Source organism: Eurosta solidaginis, chromosome 1 (genome assembly GCF_040869045.1).
Source record: "Eurosta solidaginis isolate ZX-2024a chromosome 1, ASM4086904v1, whole genome shotgun sequence".
In the NCBI taxonomy this organism is placed as follows: domain Eukaryota; kingdom Metazoa; phylum Arthropoda; class Insecta; order Diptera; family Tephritidae; genus Eurosta; species Eurosta solidaginis.
Genome location: NC_090319.1, coordinates 329,428,845 through 329,446,127, shown reverse-complemented (window position 1 = coordinate 329,446,127; position 17,283 = coordinate 329,428,845). Strand labels below are relative to the sequence as shown.

General features: G+C 38.2%; 1 protein-coding gene across 3 annotated transcripts in view; it reads left to right on the top strand.

Annotated features, from left to right (window-relative positions):
- Positions 1 to 17,283, top strand: part of LOC137237846 (endoplasmic reticulum aminopeptidase 2) — a 167,990-nt gene that overhangs the window by 16,047 nt on the left and 134,660 nt on the right. The window lies entirely within an intron of this gene.

The following is a 17,283-nucleotide window of genomic DNA, read 5'->3' as shown; positions in this document are numbered from 1 at the left end:
TCCTTCCGCTCGGCCGTTAACATGATAACTTGCGCAAAAAGTCGATATATCTTTACTAAACTTAGTTCACGTACTTATCTGAACTCACTTTATTTGGTATTAAAAATGGGAGAAATCCGACTATGATCACGCCCCCTTTTTCGATATCGAAATTTTTCGAAAATGAAATAAAAGCTATAATTCTATACCAAATACGAAAAAAGGGATGAAACATGGTGATTGGATTGGTTTTTTGACGCAAAATATAACTTTAGAAAAAACCAACTATAGAACTATGGCCCACTCTCTTTTAAAATACTCATTAACACCTTTCATTTGATACCCATGCCATACAAACATATTCCAGGGTTACCCTAGGTTCATTTTTCTAAATGGTGATTTTCCCTTATTTTATCTCCAAAGCTCTCAACTGAGTATGTAATATTCGATTACACCCGAACTTAGCCTTCCTTACTTGTTTGTGGTAGCCATTTTGTTGTTTTTTTCATCGTAATTGCATGGAACAAATGAATTTTTGGCGCTTCGAACTTCAGTGCTTTAAAAAGAAAATAAGAAAAAAATCTAAAAATAGAAAAAAAAAAAAAAATATTGTATAGAGTAACGATTTTATGTGTGTGTGAGTAATGCACTATACAATAGCGCAAACGACAATAGTAACAGCAACAAAAGAACACTACAAACAAAACATGTAAACAAATAACATCAACCATCATGAAACGAACAAAAACAATGGTTTGCAAAGAAAAAAAAATAAAAATCGTGGAATGAGTAGAAACTACATTGAAAAGGGTCGTGAATGTAATGGCATTGCCACTGACTCAACTCCATTTGCCACTTGCCATTTGGCCATTAATCGCAACCACTTTAGACAAAGTCGTACGTAGAAGCCTCGCTGCCAGTCAATGTAAGCTAGCCCCCAATGACCATTTCAATGGCTGCCTTTAGCATGAAGTATAAATTTACAACACCAATTCCACCACTAAAAGTGCCGTATCAATGTCCGCTTGTAGTGTTGCAAGCTACGAGTTCGAGTTGCTGTTGCTGTTGTAGCGAACAACGAGTACCGAGTCATGTTCATTGGTGGCTATACTTTGGTATTAGCCACGTTGGTTTGCCGTAGGGAAAGAGTGTTGCCAATTTGGTTTTTTAAGTGTTTACAAATTATAAAATAACATAACACGACATTACATAATGTTGAATGTTCTTAAAAAACTATAATATTAAAAAAATGCATTCTAATATATTCCAACACAGCATGACATAGCATTGCATAACATAACGTACCATGTTAAAAAATAACATAGCAAATATAGCATAAAACCAAATAACATATTTTTTTTACTTTTCTATAATGACATAACAAAGAATAACATAACATAACATAACATAGCATCACATTATATAACATGATATGACAGAAAAAAAGCATTATTAAGCATTATGAGGAAATATGGCACCTGAGAACACAGCCGTATGAAGCAAAAAAGCACAAGCAGATCCTCAGTGTTATTCACAAACAGGTGTCGGATCCCTATGCCAGGAATTGCTCGGCGAATCCGGCACTCAAAGAAAAATACCTAGAACTTGCAGAGGAGCAACGCACTCTCCCTAAGGAAATTCGCGTCACTCTTGCTCAACATCGATTTGCGTACTGTAACAGGTTAAACGCTTACCTATCCAGAATCAACCCCGACATACAAAATGTATGTCCTGCTTGCAATGACACCAACCATTTCTTCAATTGTAATATAGAACCAAGGCCTCTTACACCCCTTTCATTATGGCCCTCCCCTGTTGAAACAGCAAATTTCCTTGGACTCCCGTTATAGGACATTGATAACAATTTGTGATTGGTTGCACCTATTGGATTGGGCGAAGCACTGCTACAACAACAACAGAACAAAATATAACATTAGATAAGACAACATAACATAACATAACTTAACATAGTCTATCAAATCAGAATATAACGGATCATAACATGTGTTATATTACAATAAAGCATAAATCAGAATAATATAAGTAATATATCTTATAACATGACCAAGTCAGCGAAGCCTTTAGGCTTATAAAGTTCATACAGCTCATCACTATACCTCCTTCGATGCAGGCCCTAAAATTTTCGGGAACTCTTTTCTCGAATACTCTACGAGCGACTCCATCTTTTTCGACCCCGTCCATTATTCCGAGGACAAAAGAAAAAAAATATATCATTAGATAAGTCAACATAACATAACATAACATAACATAACGTAACATAGTCTATCAAATCAGAATATAACAGATCATAGCATGTGTTACATTACAACAAAGCATAAATCAGAATAATATAAGTAATATATCTTATAACATGACCAAGTCAGCGAAGCCTTTAGGCTTATAAAGTTCATACAGCTCATCATTAAACCTCCTTCGATGCAGGCCCTAAAATTTCCGGGAACTCTTTTCTCGAATACTCTACGAGCGACTCCATCTTTTTCGACCCCGTCCATTATTCCGAGGCGTTCGCCAGAAAGGTATGATTTCAGACTCACAGAGCGTGATCATTGTTTCTCGATATGCATTATATAAAAACTCCCATAACAGAACATAAAATGCCATTTCATAGGACATCACAAGGTCAAAATATTCAGTACGAGGGGACAATAGTAGGTCTAGTGCCGTCTGTTTATGCGGTAGCTCTGCGCTAGTTTGGAGCTAGATCGGGCTGCTGGCAATCCACTTTCGGCCAAAAGGATCTCGCTATCCGCAGTGTCCACTCAGCGTTTGCTTAGCTGACTCGAGGCTCATCTATAGAGGATCAGAGCACAGGTGGCCAGGGATACTGGGTTGTATCGATGCGCGCAAGGAGCTCCGCGTGGCAGTTCCCAGGTATATTTCTTTGTCCCAGGACCTAGATGTTATTAATATTAAAATAGTTCTAGTAAACTGCAAGCAAGGTCATGTACTTCCATATAACCCTCGATCGAACCACCACAGTTAAACTTAGGGCTTTTAATAACTGATTGACTATATGAGTAGATGTTAATATATCTAATCGTTGTAGCATTGAACAGCATAAAAACCACCGCATCCGTAATTCCGGCAACCTCCGCTTGGAAGACGTTGAAGTGATCAGGCAACTTAATTTTGTAGCTCCTGACAGAAAACCCTATAGCCCATGTCACAAAGCCTGATCAATATTCGGGCTGCAACCGTCTTTGCAATATCCACCTGATGTATATTTAGCAGGACATTCTATGCCAAGCTAGCTGCTGCCAACCGGTGCTGTACGCTGTACTGACAGTATCATTTTGGTAATACTCACCGTGTTAAGTGCGTCCCACCAGACCACTACCCCATATACCAAGATTGGCTTAACTACCATTTCATAAAGCCAATGTACTACCCTTGGCGAGAGTTCGAAGCTAAACAAAATTCGCATCCTACCGAAACACAACAGCTCGCCTGATGAATGCCTGCGAGTTTCCAAGTCAGTACGGTCTTATATACCTACAAGTGGACATGCATTGGCATACTTGTTTGCTGTCATTTTTCGTTATTTTTTCTCTCAAACTTTCGACTTCCACTTAAAAGTACTTTATGTGCGTGGTTAGAGTCGCGGCTGCTCGGGGCGATGGATTTGGCTTGGTAGTAAAACAATATGGTAGGATTTTTAGGGTGGCGGAGAAGGAAGATGGATGATGGTAAATGCATTCATGAAAATATTTGCCTACAGTAGAATTAATACATCAATCGAATACGCTTTTAATTTTTACATATCTAGACCAATGAAAAGAGCTGCCATGCAGGAATAAAATATTTAAGGATTGAATTAATCTAAATATGAATTCTGCCGAAGTAGGCTTTGAGATCATCGGAATGTTGAAAATGTGTCACGTGAGTTCTTCCACGTCAAACAACCTCTCCAAGCTGCATACTTATTTGTGAAAAGAAGATTAGTAACGGCTTGGAAAACTTTTGTGTCAATTCAAGAAATGCCAGGGTCTGTCATCGTACGACCTACGACCGGACCGCGGCCGCCTTTCCTGCTATTTTACTTAATGCATGTTTATGTAACGGTCGACTAAATGGTGTAAGAACAGATCTTATATCCGGCGAGCATATATCATGCCATTTGAAATAAAACATAGAAAAGTATCCTGCGAGAGAGATATACTGGCGGTGCAAACAATACAAAAGGAGCTAGGGCCAAACAAAGCAGTCGCAACTATCGAATTCTTGCTGTGCTTTCGAAGGAGAGATCCTAGACTATAAAAAAGTGAGTAGACAGCTACAGGATAGTAAAGTTTCAGCAAACAATATGATGAACCTGTCGGATAGCCAGACTCGACTGCTTTAAAGGCATTGAAATGATAAAACGTCAGATATGTTAGAAGACTTTTATATCTGTCGGGTCATCGGGCACAGGATCACTGATCAGAGAGGCTTCAGAAATTTATGCAAACCAAGAGTAAAAGAAACTAAACGTCACGTTTGAGTGATCCTCATAGAAAACTCGATCTTAATAAGACAACAAACTAGCTATAAATCAACTGGGATGATAGTGTTATACGTACGGTTGTCGTGATCGTTATCGCACCAATTGCCATCTGCCACTCCTTGGAGGCATTCAGGATCAACATAAATTCTTTCTAGTAGGGTATTCGGAGCTTAGTTGACCACTTGTAGTCTATTTTTCGACCAGATGAGCCTTGGGTCAGCTGAGCAGATACATGCTGGACAAATATTGCTTCTAGCTAGGCAGTGAGATCGTTTTGGCCAATGTTGACTGGCAGATGTTTAGTCGGACACATTGGACTTAACAAGGCAACTATGTAGGTGCTTGATGTTATGACAGGTTTTGACTGCTCAATTGAGATCTATGCAGCAAATTTCATTCAACAAAGTGATAAACGCAGGCGTCAAGCTGACGAATTTCGTGTCGAGACTTTATCATTCACTTATTTTGTTTTGTTGATTTCGCGACAGGGTGGATAAATTATGTATATTGGAACGATTTTCCGTCATCGACACTGATGATGGCACAACGCCGAAACCGGAATATCGTACCAATATACATCACTTTATCATTCACATTGGCTCCGGTATTGGACAAATGTTTGGTTAGCAGCATCATCGTATAACTCTTTGGGTCACCCTTATGCACTCCTCTGAACTGCAACTAAGCTGCGAACTACTGCAAAGAAGAAATTCGAGCTGAAACTATGTACACATTATGGATTTGAAAGAAGAAGCAATCCACAGCATTTTCGACTAACAATAACAACACAATGCAATCTAATAGGAATTTATACTTACACCTGTAAGCGCATAAGTACTGTTCTTTATTTATCAAGTAAACTTTTTGTTGTACAAGAATAATGATTGTGCGTCTTTTACGTAGAGTTGTACTTTTTCGTTCATTTCAGAGATTCGAATCTTTCGTTCTTTTTCTGATGAACGAACAAGTGGTTCTTTTTGTTCATTTGTTCTTTTTTTTCAAGCAAAGTTGTTCACTGCTGCTCGCCCCGCGGAAAAAGCCAACAAGTATAGATTGTGGTGTGTATGCAGCAATGCTTTGTGTAGGTATATTTAAATGTGTTATGAATAAATAAGTTAATATATATATATATATATATGTATAATTAACTTCAAAAAAGCAAGTTGCAAATTTCGGAAGATCCAGGAAATTGAAAGAGTACGGACACAAATTGTAAATATGAACTTTTCAAGTTTAATAAATGTAATAATTAGTTTTTTTCAAAACATGTTTTTCATAAAAATAGTCCATATATATTGTTGTAGCAGTGCCACACACAAAGTTGACCACACATATCTTTAGTGTAAATGGCATCATCGACATTCGTGCTCACTGTGAATTTCTGCGTATGTATGTATGAAATTACGTATGCATGTACGCGAGCGAAATGAGAGAAAGAATAACGAACTAAAAGAACAAATGAACTAAAAGAACAAATAGAACCGAAATCGAAGATCTAGTTCACTTGTTCAGTTGAGAGACCCGGTCAATTGAACAAGTTCAGAACGAAACGACCCAACTCTACTTTTACGGGTATTTGTAATATGCTGCTGCAAATGCCTCAAATATTACATAGCTGCCACTTTAAATGGGAGCATTCGAATGCATCGAAGTGTTCCTAATGGAAATGGGTTTGACTTAAGAGCAGTTACAGTAAAGTTTCTGTGCAAATAGATTTTCTATTATAGAAACCAATTAATAAGTACATATGAACACATACCCTGTAGGGAGAGTACGTAGATCGGGTCGCATTTTGAGTGCATTTATAATTTTTACAATAGTAAAATGGTGTGATAGTAGCGTGCTCCGCCTACCACACCGAATGCCCTGGGTTCACACCCCGGGCAAAGCAACATCAAAATTTTAGATATAAGGTTTTTAAATTAGAAGAAAATTTTCTAAGCGGGGTCGCCCCTCGGCAGTGTTTGGCAAGCACTCCGAGTGTATTTCTGCCATGAAGAGCTCTCAGGGAAAACTCATCTGCCTCGCAGATGCCGTTCGGAGTCGGCATAAAACCAGTAGGACCCGTCCCGCCAATTTGTAGGAATAATTAAAAAGGAGCACGACGCAAATTGCAAGAGAAGCTCGGCCTTAAATCTCTTCGGAGGTTATCGCACCTTACATTTATTTATTATTTAATAAAAGTAGAAATGTGAAATTTGCATTTAAACATGCTAAAATAACCAAAAATTAATCTTGGCTTCATGTTAAAATTTAATATTGTTTTAAGGGTTTCCAACTTCTTTTCAAGCAATATTTGCTAAAATTTGAAAGTTTTTATGTCGTTTTAACAGAAAAAGTGCTGTTGTTTTTACAATTTTTATCAAACGAGCACAGAAACTTTTCTTTCTCCTTGGAGCTGAGTTAACATTCATCTGATTACGATAAAACTTGGGTGACTTTTGAAACACACACAAATAGTTACATAAAAAAAAAATAAATGCAATGTGCGATAATCTCCGCAGAGATATTAGGCCGAGCTTTTATTCCAATTTGCGCAGGGCTCCTTCTAATTTTTCCTACAAATTGGCGGGACGGGACCTACGTGTTTTTACGCCAACTCCGAGCTGAGTTTTCACTGAGAAGCTTTTCATAACAGAAATACACTCGAAGTGTTAGCCAAACAATTCCGAGGGGCGACCCCGCTTAGAAATACTTCTTTCTAATTGAAAAAAACTTTTTTCTCAAAATTTTTGATGATACTTTGACCGGAAGTTGAACCCAGGATCCTCGGTATGGTAGGCGGGGCACGCTACCACCACACCACGGCGGCTATGCTATATGCTATACATATTTGAGCATGCTGATGGTTAAGTTGATCAGGATTTATGGGTGGTTTTACCCATATTTGTAATCGTCTTAAATTGCTATTTTTTGTTTGTTATCCGACTAAGCCGTTATGTAAAAAGTCATACCAATTTTCCATATTCCGCGTTAGCTGACGGAGCTCAAAAGAAAACCAAGTGTTGCTCTATCTGCCCAGCTCAACTCAATGTAGGCCCCACTCTGTTCCCAAATACTAGTGTCGCAACTAGTATTTTGTAGGCTGGAACATCTAAACCATTTAGTTTAGCATTACCTTGATATTTATAGAGGAACTAGTTCCATTTTACTAGCACTTTAATGGGATTGCAAATATCGATATCAAGCTAAATGATGTCCCTACAGGGTAATCACAAATACACCTGCATATGTGGCTGAAAAATCTGTGGAATGGCTCTAAGTTTATAGAAATACGAACAAACAATATACTCACAACGTCATTTTTATTCCGAGTGTGATTTCTTTTAATCTTGGCGACCTCAATGAATCCATTCTGCTGACAGTTAGGATATGACAGACGACAAACTGTGATGGCTAATTTTTTTTAAACAAGCTTAGAACTAGTACCTTTGAAATAGTAATAGACTCTACCGCATAGGAAATGTAGAGCCAATTCAATTAATTGTACTTTTGAAAAAGGGACAACAGTTGCCAAGTTCAGTACCGCCTTTCGAGTGCTTGTTCCCGGCAATTCAGTGTATCTAATATTTTTTGAGTTCTTGACCCATTCTCTGCCATTCTTTAATAAGCATCACATAATTGTTGTAGACCCGACAGGTTTTTGCAAGACTACTTCCACACCTCCCAAATAGCGAAGCCTTCCATTGCTAGGATTTGCGTTCCTACTTCACATATAGCCTTGAATCAGTTGGGTAAAATGTCCAATCTCTTTACAAACTTACAATCTTTTCAGTTCCCTGTATTATGAATTCTACATAAGGCTACTTTTTTTCTAACCAAAAACTTTAGAAAATATTAATTTGCGACGGTTTCTCTATGAAACTGCTTGATCCACATTGCTCTAATTATCACCATTAATTATTTCGTTGGGAGGCGATTTAAGGCACACGTCTCTACGTGGTATTATCTCTGTTGAGGTATCATCAAAGTTTGGCTATATCAAATAAATAAAAGTAAATACAATACGCGAAATACCGCCGCAGATATTTGGTCTGAGCTTCTCTTCGGATTTGTGTCGTGCTCTTTTTAATTCCTTCTACAAATTGGCGGAACGGAACCAACAAATTTTATCGTCTCCAAAGAGCGTCTGCAAGGCAGATAAGTTTTTCACTGAGCAATTTTGCATGGCAGAAATACACTGGGAATGTTTGCCAATCAGGGGCGACCACGCTTAGAAAAATTGACCAAAAAAAAAACTTGTTTCATAACTATTGATGTCGCTTTGCACGGGACTTGAACACAAGATCTTCGGTGTGATAGGTGGAGCACGCTCCGACCACACCACGGCGGCCGCCCTTATTTGGTTTGGTTTTGCCACCATCTACTTGATTTGCGAGACCAAATATCATTTCACCAGGGCTTTAAGTCGCTATTGTAAGGATACAACATGTGGTACAGAACGTTAACATATCATTTTCTTACCGCTTGAGAGGACCAGATTAGGAAGGCACATACATACACCGGGGATTCATTTTGTGTTGAATGGGTGGTCTGAAATTAGGGCGAAGTACGTTTGGCAATACGTACATATGACGCTACCAGCACGAAAATGACCTCCAAAACCATTTTTCACACACACATTACTGTGAATTAGGCCAGCCAATCGTGTGATATGTTTAACAAATAATGGGAATAACACCCTATCTCAGCTGGTAGTTCAAAAGAGCGTTATCGCAGAATTTGTTTCAAAAACGCCTCATTGCAAAATTAGATTAAAGAACGCCTAATCTCAGTTGTTATTATCTTAACGCGCAATCTTAACTCAAAATGTATTGCATTTATGCTTTGAAACAAATTCTAAAGTAGGGAAGTCTATAAAAAAATTCTTAAAATTGGTCTTCTTAAAACATATGTATATAGGGACAATGGCAGCCATTGTATGAGTTTATCCCCTCATGAGAAGCTTACCTGCAGCGAACCGCTATATGTTCGAACTAACGCAGAACTATTGCATTAAAAGACGGTACTTTTTCTTCGAATTCTGTGAAACTTTTAAAATTGTGATGTCCTTCGAAATGGCAGATGTCCCACTTTGCAAACCTTTTGAACGCGTTCCTAACTGGTTAAGCCGTAGGTGGTTCTGAAATAGTCGCCGCCTTTGATTAATTAATTTAAATAAATCGAGCTTAGATTTCAGCGCTGTTGGTAGAAATGTGGCTACAACGGAAGGGGTGACATAAGATCAACAGTCATAATGTCAATCGACCTTATGACCATATGGAATGGTCAAAAATTTTAACTGGCCAATTTGGTTTTCTGAAATAGTCATAAAGTCAACTCTTATTTTCTCCAGAGGCCAAAAGTTAAAATATTTTTTGCACAATGTTAACAAGTCGTAAATCTAAAGGCACGCGATTTTTTTATTCCATATTTTGCGAGCTATTTCAACTTAACGTCTAATTCATTCAGCGGGGCTTTTTTTCTTGTTTTGATGGTCACAATCCAATAAAAATATGCTTATGGCCTTTTAACCGAAGCGATCATAAGGACAAACGGAAATTTCCTAAACGGCCAATACGTCAAATTCAAAAAGGTAATAAAGTCAATTGCCCGTTTGGCCATTAAAGTGGTTATAAGACCAATTATCGCCATTTGAAGTGGTCATAAGATCAATTGACCTTATGATAGTAGACCTTATGTCACCACACCAGAGAAAGTACAATCTACATGGCACAAAAATGGAGAAAGGAACTGGTGCATGGCTTTATTGGCTTTATTTGCGGATCATGCAATCTCACCGATTTCCTGACCAGGTCTATTCCAAGAAGGGCCTGCAAGGCTGTCTAAAACACTGTGTACCATATTTGACTCAGTTTTGAGCCAGTTTCAGCTCTTATCATAGCCTGCTTAGACACAGGACCACAGCAACGCCTCCGCATATTAACCTCCTTCTTTGCGTTTATTATCCACACAAAGCATAATCAACTATTAAAGAATGTTTGTTGTTCTTTTGGTTGGTGGCTATTGTTTTTAGATTTTTATGCATTTCTCTTGTTTTTCTTTTATGTACATATAGGTTTTATATGATCGTTGTTGCTTTACAGCAACTTGTGGCACATTACTTAGTAACTTGAAACTGGTATGAGAAAAAAATGTATATGTACAAAAAAAGTTATCAAAAGGGGTAACAAAAGCGACTTTGAGATTTCAACTTTGAAATGTTAAGAATGTTGATTCTTTGTATGTTTGCGAAAGAAAAAAAGTACAAATCATTTGTTACCACGAAAAGAAAAAAATAAAAACAAGTTGAAGTGGAAGAAAATATATATGTACTTTGAAAGAAAATTTACAATGAAAAATAAGAATAGAAGAAAACTTTTGTAGTGAAAAAATGAGGAAAGTACAAATTCCGGCCAATACTCTGGTTACTTACTGCCGGAAATAAACAGGACATTTGCTGCACAAACAGACACACCTACACAGGCATGCATTCTCACGAAGAGTTCAACGTCCGCTCTACTCATATGTCATGACTTTGCTGTGTACCGCCTGTCAACTCACTCAGAAGTAACTCACTGAACTGTGTGAAGCGCTTGCAGGTGACGTGATGTTATAGGCGCTGTGTCGTTTCATCGATCATCATCATGTTATATGTATGTGTGTAAATAACTTTTAATTATTGTTATTATTGTTAATGCTTATGCATGGGTACATGTGAAAGGGTGGGATGAGTCTAGTGGAACCCCAGCTTAATCCCGTTTCACTATGTTTGTGAGACATGGTAACTGCAGGCTGGAAAGTGAAAGTGTGGGAAGGGGCTCTAGCCACTCTATATGGTCTCTAGTATGGATAAAAAGTTGTAATGATCAATTGTTACAAGGCATGCCCAACTGCCCAGTAAGACATAGGGTGCAAAAGGAGCTTAGAATATTTCCGCGGGAGGTATGCCTGTTTTAAGCTTGAGCGGTAAAAAACTCTTTCCCGAGGCAGTCGGGCTGGTCCTATAAGAAGCTATAACTAGAGCGTTCCGGATTCATTTTCTTAAAAGTTCTTCTTTTTATAGCTCATTGTAAGAGCCAGATATGACACTATAACGGTTATCATTTTATACCGTTTTACTAGAGCTTTGTAAGCTAAGTGTTGTGTTGGCGATTTAGTTTCAGATAAGGCTGACTTTGTCTGGAGGTTAGTCATTAGGAGCCCGAATTACTGCCGACTTTCCTTTGCAAGAGCATACCTGTTAAACATTCTTTCTCGTTATTTTCCAAATAACCTACATGGGCGAGACTGGTCTGAATGATGAAGGACTCCCACAACAATCATCAGTGAAAATTTAAGAAATTTTAAGGAGTTTTCGAACGCTTGGCAACCGCATTTGGTCAGAAGATTCTACCCCGCTTGGTCCAAAAGATCCTACTCAACTAAGTTGAGGCCATTGTCAATAATAGCGGTGTAATTTCGGGACTATCTTCTGATCGAGTCGACATTGTTTTCGGGAAAGTTGCATGACTATTTAGGGATTTGGTACGAAACACTTTCGAGATTATTTCGTGACCGTTTTCGGGGTTATTTCAATATTATTTCGAGAGTATTTCGGGTATTGGTAGGAAAGGAATGGTTTTCGGGATTTCTATGTTATTTTCGGTTTATTTTGGTCACTCTTTCCGAAATTTCGGGGCTTTGCACTGGGTGCACCGCACCGTTTTGTTTATATGATTATTTCTGGACTCATTTATTTCGATAACATATCGAAACTTTTAAAACGATGATTGAGATTATAATGCGATCATTTCAGCAATATTTCAAAGCCATGATTGTTTGTAGAATTAGGAATTTTTCAGAACTATTTCTGGATTGTTGTTTTCCCTTGGGAATCTATATATATAAAAACAAGTGTACATTTTGATTGCCACTCCATAACTCGAGAACGGATAGAAAGATTGCCATGAAATTTTTAGGAAAGATACAGGAAGGAGAGATGATGGTTAGTTGAAATCCCAAATCGGTTTAGCCATTCTTGAGTTATGATTTTTTTTTAGAAAAAATTCAAATATCTATAAATCTTATAAAATAAAGTCGCTAAATGCCATGCACATAACTTCACACAGAAAGCTCCGATTTTAAAACGGTTTTTTCATTTGAAAGCTTAGCTACGTGAGATGGTACTGTTAATATAATTTGAAGATATATATTATAGGGGCGTGGAAAATTGCCAAAATGTAGCAAAAAATCATAAAATTTTTGTTTACACAGCTTTAACTCATAAACGGATGGATGGATTTAAAAAATTTTACTTTTCAGTAAAACTTTGAAATATTTACCTTCGATCTGCATCAAAAGAAAAAAACTTGATTCCTTTCTTATATCACCCAAATTGTTTAAACAAAAGTAACATTTTTATCAAAAAACGCGTATATGTGTTTGTTCGCTGTGAACTGTCCGCGCTAATTGCTTTTGAGTGAGGCTTGATGCGACACATACATACGTACATATATAGCATTCGCTGCGTTATTTAACTTCGGGCGTAGGTTTATAGGTATGTATGGATGTACATCACTACATAGTATAAAACAAAGTCGCTTTTTCCGTCCCTATGTCCCTTTGAATGCTTAAACCTTTAAAAATACGCAACGGATTTTGATGCGCTTTTTTTAATGGATAAAGAGTGATTGAAGAGGAAGTAACGGATGAACATATTTGGCTGAAAATTGGTGGAGGGGTAGCTTAGAACCAGGAGACTGGCATATGCTAATTTTTATCCCATTCTGGATAGGCTCTTGAGATCAAAACGTGGACGTGGGTAATCCTGGGATATGCTTGTACAATATGGGTATCGAATGAGTACTTTGATACGGGGTATTTTTCGTACCCGCGGGTAACTAGGGTCTCGAGATATAAGCGAAAACGCGGGTACCTCTAGAATGTGTTTATAGAATATGGATAACGAATGAAAGCTGTTGATGAGTGCTTTAGTACAGGGTAGTTTTCATACCTATTTGTGAAGGGTGTCGAGATATAGGCCAAAACGTGCGTCAGGGTAACACTAGGATGTGTTTTTACATTATTTATATCAAATTGAAGCTGTTGATGAGTGCTTTAGGACAGAGTAATTTTTATACCGCTGGGTGACTAGGGTCTCAAGATATGGGCAAAACCTGGACCCGGATACCTGTAGAATGTGTGTGTAATATGGATATCAAATGAAAGTTGTTGCTGAGAGCTTTAAAGTAATTTTCATTGTGATATTCTATTTAGTTGCATTAACCTGACAAAACTGATAAATGTGCATGCGAAGCCGAAATAAAGACATGAATTAATAATACCCACATAACTATTTACATACGTCCTATTCGATTTGCCTGGCAATAAGGGATGAAGAAGAATGGGAAAAACTTTAGAGAAGAGAAAAGGGAGAAGGAGACTGAGAAAGAGATAGAGAGATGAAGATGGAGATAGATGAAGCGAAAATACGGAGGGAGGAGTGAAGAAAAGGATTAAGAAAAAGTGAGGAGGGGGGGGGGGCAGAGCTATACGGAAAAAGCTTATTAAAATGTATGGAGATAGATCAAATTTAGGGCAGAACAACGTCTGACGGGTCTGCTAGTGTATATATAAAAGAAAGTGGTGTTAGTTACAATACGCATAACTCAAGAACGGATGAACCGATTTGGCTGAAAATTGGTGGAGAGGTAGCTTAGAACCAGTGAATGGACATATGATACTTTTTATCCCGTTCTGGCTAGGGTCTTGAGATCAAAACGTGGACCTGGGTAATCCTAAGATGTGTTTGTACAATATGGGTATCAAATGGAAGCTGTTTATGATACTGGGTATTTTCGTACCCCTGTGCCACTAGGGTCTCGAGATATAGGCCAAAACGTGGACCCGTATACCCCGAGACAATGTTTATACAATATGGATATCGAATGAAAACTGCTGATGAATGCCTTAGTAGAGGGTAGTTTTGATACCTATTGGTGACTAGGGTCTCGAGATATAGGCCAAAACGTGGGCCAGGGTAACAGTAGGATGTGTTTTTACATTATGGGTATCAAATTGAAGCTGTTGATGTGTGCTTTTGTGCAGAATAATTTTTATACCGCTGGGTGACTAGGGTCTCGTTATATAGGGCAAAACGTGGACCCGGATACCCCTAGAAGGTGTGTGTAATATGGATAGCAAATGAAAGCTGTTGCTGAGAGCTTTAAATTCATATTCGATTTAGTCGCATCAACCTGGCAAAACTGATAAATAAGCATGCGAAGCCGAAATAAAGACATGAATTAATAATACCCACATACCTATATACATATGTACGTCCTATTCGATTTGCCTGAAATTTGGAGTATTAATTTACCTGTATTAGTATTTACGATCCTTTTTTCCGGGAACTAGACCAGAGACGGACTGGGACTGGGATTAGGACTAGGACTGGGGCTGAGACTCGGAGGGGGACTGGGACTCGAAATAGGACTGGAACAAAATACATACCACCCTCTGGGACTGGCAATAAGGGATGAAGAAGAATGAGAAGAACTTGAGAGAAGAGAAAAGAGGGAAAGAGAAGGAGGCTGAGAAAGAGATAGAGTGAGATGAAATAGAGATAGATGAATCGAAAAAGACGGAGGGAGGAGTGAATAAAAGGATTAAGAAAAATATAAGAGGGGGAGGCAGAGTTAGACGGAAAACGCTTATTAAGATATAAGCAGATAGAAATTAATCTAGGGCAGAACAACGTCTGCCGGGTCTGCTAGTATTTTTATATAGATCAAGTTCCAATGAATTTCGGATTTTGATTTGAATGCAAATGTAATTTTCTTCGTGTGCTAAACCGAACCGGGATGAATCGAAATGATTCTAAATACGTCGGGTACCAAATACAAAACTACTGAATGGATCGATTTCAAGCCCATTTCTTCTGAACGAAGTGAACTTTAGTTTTCCCAGTTGCACTACGAGACACTATAAACCTCTTCTTTTAAAACGATGTAGAACGAATTTCGAACTTAACGAACCTTTCCGGTGTTTGTGCCATGGCCACTGTATTTAGAATATCTATGCCAATTTCACGTGACAAAAGAGTTTTCGAGGTATAATTTCCAGTTTAAGAAGAATCTAGCCCTAGTGGATAAAGTTTGCAACCATGCTAACCTCTGCTCTGAAAAGCCCTGCTCCATACAACGGCAATCGAATAGGCGGCGGCCCATATACTAAGAACAACAAAACACCCTCATTCACTTAATATGCAGGGGTTCTAAATACGAGGTAGAGAAAATAACGTGTATTCGCAGCCCGTGCAATACAAAACAAGTACTTAGACGACGAATTTTGTCTAAAGTTTAGCGCGACCTGTGTTTTTATCCCGATTCCGAATGTCATATGGCAGGACTATGCTGGTAAAGTTGACATCCACTGTCGAGATAAAACCCTGTTTGAAAAAACTATTTTTGAAACCTTTATGAAGATATCTTTCGTGGGATTTGAAATCTTACACCTGGTTTAGTAGACATGCATCCTCTTATCTGCTCTAAACTCTGAAACAGTAGACGGCATTACGATTTGTAAATTTTAAACCTTCGCGCACCAGCTTCAGCCTTAGTTCAAACTTGGCTACGCCTCTGTTAATGTATTTTTGGTGCTCTTGTAAGTCTGTGCCGACACAACATCTGCTGTTTCTGCCTGCTGAAGGCAAAATAGGAATTCCGAAAAAGCGCATCCACATTTACATAGAAAAATATACTCGTAATTTGAGTTCAGTGTACGTGAGAAGAGCAGGGATGCATTTGTTAGTGTGCCTTTCCTAGTTTACCTTAGCTTATCTGTGTCCTAGTGATGTCTGTAAGCCAGCACGCTGTTTGTAGGCGATGCATGCGGAGGATCAAAAAGGGAAGTTGTTAAAACTTTAAAGGGTGACATATCGATTAAATATGTCGATGGAATGCATTAAAGGATGTAAATAAAAGTTGTCAACTACAATTAAGTAGGACCGAAAAATTCGTTGATTTAAGAAAACTTAAGTTTCTAGAGATATTGTAATACAATTTTTTAGGATGTAATGAAGTTTCATTTGGTCCTACTTATTTTTTTTCACCATCCAATAGGTGCTACTACTCACAAATTTTCATCAAAGTCCTCTTTAGAAGACTGGGGAAATTTGCACTTTCAACAGGGTTGGACCAGCGAGATAAGGGCGTTAGTGGCGTTGGATTCACACTGCGATTGAAAAGATGGTTGATGTCATGTGGGGACATGTTACTCACAGAAAACTCTATTTCTGAGAGTTGATCACGGCTTCCTTACAATCTCGCATACCCTGAGGTACATCTGTTAAATAGTTCCCAATGGCTATTGTTATCCACATCTGATATGCTTTCGGAGGAAAAATTCTTAGCCTGTCGGTGCCACGTCGGATAAAATTGCTTGTTTATGTATAATCGGTTTTCACTGTTCAACTCACAAAGGAGGCACCTCTATTTGTGTAAGAAGGATATATTCGTCAAACAGTTATCCATTTGGAATCTCGTAATGAATCAAAGTAAATTGCAAGACGAAGCGGGGCAATGATTTTCAACGCACTGAGCGTTGTACTGAAATGCTGCATGGCTAACTGTACGGAAAGTTTTTAGAATGTGAGATTCCATAAAAAGCATTATTTTTTATGGGGCGTTGGGTTTTATTTATGGTTGAGACCGAAATTTATATGTATATTCATATGTATATTCAACTTGTTTCCAAAATTATGATGTCGCTTTGCCCGGGGCGTGAACACAGGATCTTCGGTGCTAATGGCGGAGCACGCTACCATCACACCACGCCGG